Source organism: Heptranchias perlo, chromosome 9 (assembly GCF_035084215.1).
Source record: "Heptranchias perlo isolate sHepPer1 chromosome 9, sHepPer1.hap1, whole genome shotgun sequence".
NCBI lineage: Eukaryota > Metazoa > Chordata > Chondrichthyes > Hexanchiformes > Hexanchidae > Heptranchias > Heptranchias perlo.
Window position 1 is genome coordinate 26,092,318 of NC_090333.1, and position 8,982 is coordinate 26,101,299.

The window sequence follows — 8,982 nt, forward strand, 5'->3', positions numbered from 1 at the left end:
CTCCCAAATATATGCATTCAGTACAAATATTCTCAGAAAGTAGTAATTCAAGTTGATGGCAATTTCTGGGATAAATGCACACCTGACAGCTTATGTTTCGTGAAATGTCCTTGAGTCTATCCTAATGTTCTAATCAGATGCTTCTGAAGCCTTAATAACAATGCAATGTAAACTGAAAAGTTTTGAGTGTGGATGGTTCAGTTAGGGGTGTGATTTACAAATACTCTACAAAGTACTGAGTGACCACTTTTCAAAACATCCTTTCATTTTCAACATTCAACACCCCAGCTTTAAATGATATCCTAGAGCCCTATCAATCTAGCCACCTGCTGTTAGATGGCTCAAAAGACACCTTTTTAAGTTGAAATTATGAATCGAGTTTTAACATTTTTAATTATTGTAGGAAACTTGAGAATCCATCCGCAACAACCAAGCATTAATCCAGAGTTACCATCTGTCAGTTATACGAGAGAAGGTAATTTGACCATTATGATATAGCCTTTTATCTGTGTTGCTGCTGTTTACTATGTTCTATAACTCACAGGTATAATGATGTGGAGATGCCGGTGATGGACTGGGGTTGACAATTGTAAACAATTTTACAACACCAAGTTATAGTCCAACAATTTTATTTTTAATCCCACAAGCTTTCGGAGGCTTCCCCCTTCCTCAGGTGGTGTGGAAGGGGGAAGCCACCTGAGGAAGGGGGAAGCCTCCGAAAGCTTGTGGGATTAAAAATAAAATTGTTGGACTATAACTTGGTGTTGTAAAATTGTTTACAATTCACAGGTATAAGAGTAACAATTCCTCTCATTGGTTTTTGCAGTGGCATTGTAAATCCATTAGTGGAGATTTCCTCTGTTCGGTATTTTTAGTGTAATCATAAATACCTTTTTGAACATATTTAGTTTCATTAGAAATGGTGACCAGAGGAAATCTTCACAAGTCAATTTATGTTGTTGCTAAATATATCGACCAGAAGAACTCTTACTCTGTAATATGGTGGTGAATGAATCTGGTGAGCCAAGCCTTGCTGCTGTGGAGTTTGGGGTGGTGGGGTATTTGGCAAAATGAAGAAAGATAAATGAAGTACTGAAGATCACACATGGTACAAACGCCCGAGAACTATTTTCTGTGGATAAAATATGAAAGCAGAAAGTGCAGCGCATACTGAAAACTGACAAATCATTCACATCTGACATGTGCTTTGTATACATTGCTGTGCCAACTCCTCAACATACACAGCTAAACACCAGTTAAAGCTGACAGTTCATTTGCATATGTGGAACTGTGTGGCTTGTTTAATGTTCAACTCTTTTACATGCACAGGATAAGTGGTAAAAGCTACAATTCTCCCATTCATTGCTGCATGCCTGATTCATGTCTTCACGTTAAGTCCTGTTCCTGTGTTACTGTTGTGTAGGATGACATAGGAGCTAATACTTGAAGCAAGATAAGCTGTATTGTTGACGGAAGTTGGGTACATTCATCTGTGGTTTAGTACCCTTTATAAATGGTGCACAAATCCCATATCTTGGGCATGATGCTGTGTTTAGTTAAGTTTTGCAACAGACTCCATCCTAGTTTTTCCGCTTGACAGTAACACTAGCAGCAATGTGGTAGATTGGGACTTCTGCCCAGTCCACAGGTGCACTGCTCACCTCAGCCAATTTTTTGGGGTCAGGTCATTTAAAATAATGTTGGGCGGCTTGACGTTGGAGTCCCGCAAGGGATTGGCATTTTGCACTGGGGATGGAAAATCTTGTGCTGCTGCAGTTCTCCGGCATGGAATGTCATGGAATTTGCTACCTGATGCCCAGAAGTGGCCCTTGCCATCCTCCAGCAGTTTAGAGGGGCAGGCAGCACAAGGCAACAAGAGGTAGGTGCAATGGCAGTTACGGCCACTTCTGGGCACCAGGCAGCAAATTATCTTGACCGCGAGCTGGAGGGAGGGACAGCTTGTTTGCGGCACGGGCAGGAGACCATCCAGAGCAGTGGTGGCAGCTCAGAAAGGGGAGATGGCAATGGTGGAAAGCACCACCATCACCATCTCCCAGCACCACCGTCACCATCTCCCAGACAGCTGTCCAATGCAGAAAGAAATTTAATGACATTATTAGGATGGGCAAGTTAAGTGTTTTCACAATAACTCCAACTTCATTTTTCTCCCCCAATGCTGGGCACCTATTAGAAAGAACAACCAGAAGAATGGGGCCTGAGGCCTTGCAGCTGATCCCCTTTAGATCACAACAGTTGAATGGGACAGGCAGCAGTGCCATTTTTTCAGCCCCCCCCCCCCCCCCCAATGATCTTTGAGACTGGAGGCTTTCTGTCTCCTGTTATTGGACAGCAGTCAAAAGACCCAGTATCCACCACCACTGCTGTGGGGCCTCTGACCCTGCAAACACAGACAGATCCTGGTCTAGTCTGGTGGAGCACACTTCAGATGCGCTCCACTTGATGTGTCCAGGTGGGGGGGGGGGGGGGAGGGGAGGGAATGGTAGATCTACTGTATAGTAATGCATGTGAAATTCTATGCCTAGATCAGAGAGTTAATGACCTTCTGTGGATACCACAGAACATTAGAAGGTTGATGGCAGATGTGATTCCCATGACAATAATTTCTACATATGTCTCCTAGCAGGTTTAGTTGATTGACATCCAGGCACTTTCTTTTCCCAGAAACTTCAAAACAAAACCTATCAAGAAAAGTAAAACATCCAGACAAAAAGACTGCAGATACCAATTCACCAGACACAGGGTAATCAAAAGATTTTAATTTACATGGTAATGTAGCAACATAGTAATGTGTTGAGTATCAGAAGACTATTGGTCTAGCCTACCCTTCCAAACTTCCTATCCAGTTCTATACTGTGATTCTAGAATGAATGGGGAGGAACTTTTATTCCCAGGCGGGAAAGCAGCCCGGAGAGTGGCCGGTCTGCTTTCCCGCAGACCGGCAGTGGAACCAGAAGGTCCACCTGATTTTAACGGCTGAGCCTCATTAGCATTCCGACCCCATATCCGCTCCATCACCCTGGACTGCCTACTTCCACATCTGTAACATCGCCCGTCCGCCCCTGCCTCAGCTCATCTTCTGCTGAAACCCTCATCCGTGCCTTTGTTACCTCTAGACTTGACTATTCCAATGCTCTTATTACCAGCCTCCATCTTCCACCCTCCATAAATTTGAGCTCATCCAAAACTCTGTTACCCGTATCCTAACTCGCACCAAGTCCCATTCTCTCATCACCCCTGTGCTCACTGACCTACATTGGCTCCCGGTCCAGTAACGCCTCGATTTTAAAAATTCTCATTCTTGTTTTCAAATCCCTCCATGGCCTCACCCCTTCCTATCTCTGTAACCTCCTCCAGCACTACAACCCACCGAGATCTCTGCGCCCCTCCAATTCTGGCCTCTTTCGCAACCCTGATTTTAATCGCTCCACCATTGACGGACGTGCCTTAAGCTGCCTAGACCCTAAGCTCTGGAATTCCCCCTCCCTGAACCTCTCCGCCTCTCTACCTCTCTCTCCTCCCTTAAGACGCTCCTTATAACCTAACTGTTTGACTGAGCTTTTGGTCACCTCTCCTAATATCTCCATCTGTGCCTTGGTGTCAAATTTTGTTTGATAATCGTTCCTGTGAAGCGCCTGGGGATGTTTTAAAGACGCTAAAGAAATGCAGGTTGTTGGTGGTTGACTTCTTGGCCCAAATGGTCAGGAAGTCAGTGGGAAGCAGCTGTTCGGCCATTAAAATCGGACGGCTCAGAGGCCACCGGCAGGACCCAAGGTATGTGTAGGGACCGGGAGGAGGAGGGGAAACAGGGGCCCTGTAGTGTTCAGTGGTTTGGGAAAGTGTGGGGGGAGGGGGGAGTCCAGGGCAGGGGAGGCCTATACTTTCCTTGTGAGGTTCAGGGGAGTATTCCTGCTCTGTCAGGCCTCACAAAGGAACAAAATACACTTACATTGAGGGGCCTCTTCTCCCGGTAATCAGCCTCCGGCCTGCTTCAGCCCAGTGGGAAAGTTACAGCTTCCCTGCTCAGGCCAACAATAAAATGGCAGTCTGGTCCCGTGTGGTCATTGGGACCTTATCTACATAGTTAAAGAAGGACCCCGAGGTTTTGGGCGGATGTCCTTGGCACCTGCAATTTAATATTGCAGTTGGCTGGTTTGGGATGGGACGCCAGCAGGTAAGTCTCTGGCTCAATTTTAACCCCCCCCCCAAATCAGTTTCCATCAGGTGAGGGAAATTAAAATTCCCCCCAAAATGCTGAATTCCATTTACTAACAGTAATTCATCCAGTCCCTTCTTAAACCTTGCTGTAGTTTTTTGTTCCATCAGTTCCTCTCCTCTCTGTTCCATAATTCTATCATACATTTACTAATAAATTGCCTAGATTTCCTATTTTAAATGAAGGACCAGCTGGTCCTTGATTCCTGTATCCAACGGAATAACTTTCCTGCATCTAATTTCTCCATATCCTTGAAAATCTTAAAGACTTCTATCAGGTTCTTCTTTCAAGAGAATAAAGTCTCAGGATTGACAATGCTTCCTCATAACTCAGCCTTTTAATTTCAGTAGAATCTCTTCTGGACTTCCTCCAATAATTCTACATCGTTTCTGGAACACGTTACTCCAGATTAGGTTTCACCGAGGCCAGATACAGCTCCAAACTCGCTTCCTCTGATTTACCCTTACTCTTAGCTATACATTGCAACATTTCATTTCTTGATCGTCTAATGCTAAACTCAAGTTTTAAGCTTGACTTGAAATTAACTGCGCATTTTCCAAAAAGAGTTCTGGTAATAAAATACTTCTTGTAGTTGAATTGAGAATTATTTTTTCACAGTGTCAAATTAGAAGGCTTATTTAGTGCACAGACAGATTCGATCCTTCGTGATTGGGGGTATTATCTTTCATTGCTCTGTGAGGCATGTACTATGGATTTAGCATTGAGATTAGCATTGCTATTTCTTTTTCCTAATTATCTCCTCTCCTTTCCTCTTCCCTCCTAAGTAACTGACACTGGGGTATGATTCTACGTTGCCACTAATACTCCACCTCACACAAATGCCCATTCTTGATGTGTGAGCTCAGGCAGTTAAGTGTTGGCAGGTTATTTGAGTGTGGGGCATCACAGTGAAGATTGATACTGCCCTCACTTGATGTCCACACTTTCTAGCAAGGTGGGGATGGGGGAACACTGTATAGAAATCAGAAATCGGAATCCTACCTGAATTTCCCCCCCTCCCTTACCCCGGGATGCTGAGGCTTTGTGTAGTGTCCCCAATGTTTGGCCAGTATCGCACCACATGGTGTATTTACCCATTGAGCGTGGGAGGGGAGTTGATACTTTAGTGTTTATTGAGGTCTCTGACAATGATGCTGCAATATCAGTGACTTTGTTTTAAATTTTACAGCAGGGTCCAGATAATTCACTAGTTTGTTAGCAACCCTTAAATACTTTGAGACTTCCAAGTGTGTTGAAGTATACATTGGGTTAAAAAGGAAGTCAACAATAGCAAAGGACAAACAGAAGTATTTGAAAAAGATACAATGAAACATGGGGTGCAGATTTCCACCTTCACCGCCTGGGCAGTAATCTAGAAGAACGGATTTCCCACTCTTTATAGAACCTGCCCGATTTTCAGACATGGCAGACAATCCGCTGCGCCAGAGCACCACCCAGGTGGTGAAGACAAAATCCAAAGAGGATTGAGCATTGTAATTCATACACAAGCCAATTGATCATTACTGCGGGCGCATTTACAGCACAACTGCAGCATTAGTGCCAAGTGGCCTGAATCCTTCAGTTCAGGCGATCACACCCAATTTGCACTTCAACATTACAGTTGGCGTGAACCTGAAACCATTTTGCCCTGACACTAAACTTATGGGGTGTGAATAAATCATTTGATGCCTATTAGAAGAGGGTAATAGAGAAATTGTAGATGGCAGCAAGAGGGATCTAAAGAAAATCTTTAACTATGTACTAGATGAGAAGTAAAAGGACAAGAAATATTGTAGAAGATCAGGAAAAGCAGAGGTGTTAAATGAATTCATAATACCAATCTTTACAAATGTCTGTGTATCTCTTTTTGATTTTTGCAGCACATCAGCTAAGACTCAACAACCAGACGTCATTTGGAAAGGGAAATTTACTCAGCCATCAGGAGAGTAGATTGAATGCAGAACATACAGGAGCAGCATATCAGATACACAGGAAAATGACAAGCACTTAATAATAGTCATACCTGAATGAACTCATTAACACAAAGCGTGTGTGTGTGTGTGTGTGTGTGTGTGTGTACACATGTACACCTGTTTTAGTGTGTATGTGAGTCTAAAGGTCTGTGAGCATATGAAAATATGTAAATGCATGAGTATAAATGGATGTGCACATGGTGTGTCTATTAGTCGTTGTATGATCTGTGCACACATGCTCGGTTTACTACCTCATAAGAACTAAATAGGTGTCCTGCATTTTCTAGTTAGCACCTGATGTCACGTCTTCATATAGTTTTGCCTCAAGTATGTTAGATATATGGAGATGTGTTTGTGGTGATGACTAGATTTTGAACTACAAGATTTGGGTACATTTTATGATATGTAGTTAGTTTTCGAATAAAGGATCATTTTGCTGTTGATGTGCAACATTATTACTGTATAGGCAGCCTTACAACATATTGGCCTGGAATCTGCGCTGAGCGGCGTCCCACGCTCGTTAGTTATAAACTCGCCCACAAACTATTTGTGGGCTTTAGTGTGGGAACTTCCACTAATGGTGAGCTGCAAAAGGTGCAGCGTCCTCTCCCGGGCTTCTTTTGAGCTGTGAGAGCGGGGAAAGGATCGCTCTCTCTCTCCCCTCAACCAATCAGCTTAAATCATCCTTGACAAGCAGTCAGAACCAGGAAGTGAAAGCTACAACAGTAAATTTAATGTAAAATCAGTTAGAGAAAGCGAAATAAAAAGAGGGTAAGAAAGATTGAATTAAGAGACAGACAGAAAACATTTTTAAAAAATTTTAATTTTTACATTTTTTTTATAGACCTTAAAAAAAACGCAGCGTACAAAAGCTGCTGGGCAGGAGAACAATTTTGCGCTGGTCCATTCATTCAGCTGGCGAGCTGTCCTTCCCATGCAGCTTTCAAACGAGCAGGGCAAATGGTAGAGCAATTTCCGGATTTCTGCACTTGACTGCGCATGTGCGCTCGTTGGAACTTGCTCTTCCATTTGCCCTGAAAGAATGGTGAGCCCTTTTAGCATCGCTGTTATTATGAGCAATTTCTGGACCAATGTTTGGTTGAAAGGGAGGAACTCAATTCTTTAGCAGGTGTTAGGAGACAGGGAAACTAATAAACTTCTCCACTGTAGCTTAGTCACAGCATAGGTATAAACACTCTGAGGAATCTCTAGAATTTCTTTAAATGTCAGTACAACAACCAGAAGTCGCATGAATGTGCAACATGCAGAAGCCATAGGGCAGTACAGCATCGGGCCGTAGGGCAGTACAGTAACGGGCCGTAGGGCAGTACAGTAAGGGGCCGTAGGGCAGTACAGTAAGGGGCCGTAGGGCAGTACAGTAAGGGGCCGTAGGGCAGTACAGCAACAAATCACTGGGGACAAAACAAGAAAACTCCATAAGAAACTTGGGCAACAAACATCTGAGTGTGTGTATGTGTGTGCATGAGCTTGAACCTCATTATGACAAATTATGTTGCTGTAAACCTCCTGTTATAATAAACTGATTCCCTAGCTCCACTAGCTGTTTAATTATAGTGAGTGTTGGAATTCCGACATGAAAAGATGAAAATGTTATGGTGCCTATTCCTGACTGACTGACTGTGGCTGGGTCCATACACAGCTTTAGCACCATGTAAGAGGGACATGCTTTACCCCATCAAAATATGGTAACCCACATGGTGACACATCTAAAAGCCACCAAACATCAACTCAGCAGGCAACAATGGTCCAACATTGCTTCAATTTCCAGGCTGCCTGTAAGCCATGTTGTAAGAGTCACTCTGTACTATGTATACTGTAGCTTGTACGCTATGATTGATAATGGTGTTCGACAATGTGTTGTAACCAAGTAGTACTTGCAAGAGATAGTACTGAAAGACTTGGGACTACGGCACTGTCTAGAAACTGCAGCAATATTTGTGTATAGGGGTTATCCTGAATGACCGAATCTGCAGCAAACAGCGTAAGTAAAAATAAATGCAATCAGACTGTCTCCGGGAGTTTCTAATAGCTGTTTGACTGGAATTATAACTGATAACAGCTGTAATATCTCACTTAGTTAAATTTAGCTGCACTGCACATACTCAAAACATCTGCTGAGCAAAGATCTTGAGAAATCTTCTCAAATGTTGCTTCATTGTCTTTCTTGTGCAGATATTTGGGCAAGAATAACTATGTCTTGCTATTCTGCGCCTCTGGATTATGTAGCTGTTAAAAATCTGAATAAAAACCTAGTTAACAAGGGAGTAAAAGAATTGTATTGCTATCATGCTGTACAGTTCCTGTTAATTGAGCTCTTCATGAGCTATCACTTTAGTCTGCTACTAAAAATATTCATAGAACGAAATACAATGCCTTTCACAACTTCAGGGCGCCCCAAAGTCCCGAAGTACTATTGAAATGTACTCACTGTTGTAATGTAAGAAACGCAGCAGCCAACTTGCCCACGGCAAGCTCCCACAAACAGCATTGACCAGATAATCTGTTTTAGTGATGTTGGTTGGGGGATAAATATTGACCAGGACATCAGGGAAACTCCCCTGCTCGTCCTCAAATATTGCCATGGGATCTTTTACATCCATCTGAGAGGGCAGGCGAGGCCTTGGTTTAACATCTCATCTGAAAGACAGCATCTCAGACAATGCAGCACTCCCTCAGTACCGCATTGGAGTGTCAGCCTAGATTTTGCACTCAAGGAGTGGGACTTGAACCCACAAACTTCAGACTTAAAGGTGA

General features: G+C 43.3%; 1 long non-coding RNA gene across 1 annotated transcript; it reads left to right on the forward strand.

The window, feature by feature from the left end:
- The first annotated feature begins 406 nt into the window (after positions 1 to 406).
- LOC137324979 (uncharacterized) lies at positions 407 to 7,761 on the forward strand. The gene is made up of 3 exons (XR_010963761.1): positions 407 to 475; positions 2,683 to 2,761; positions 6,115 to 7,761. It is a non-coding gene; the product is annotated as an uncharacterized lncRNA (long non-coding RNA).
- The last annotated feature ends 1,221 nt before the right edge of the window (positions 7,762 to 8,982 follow it).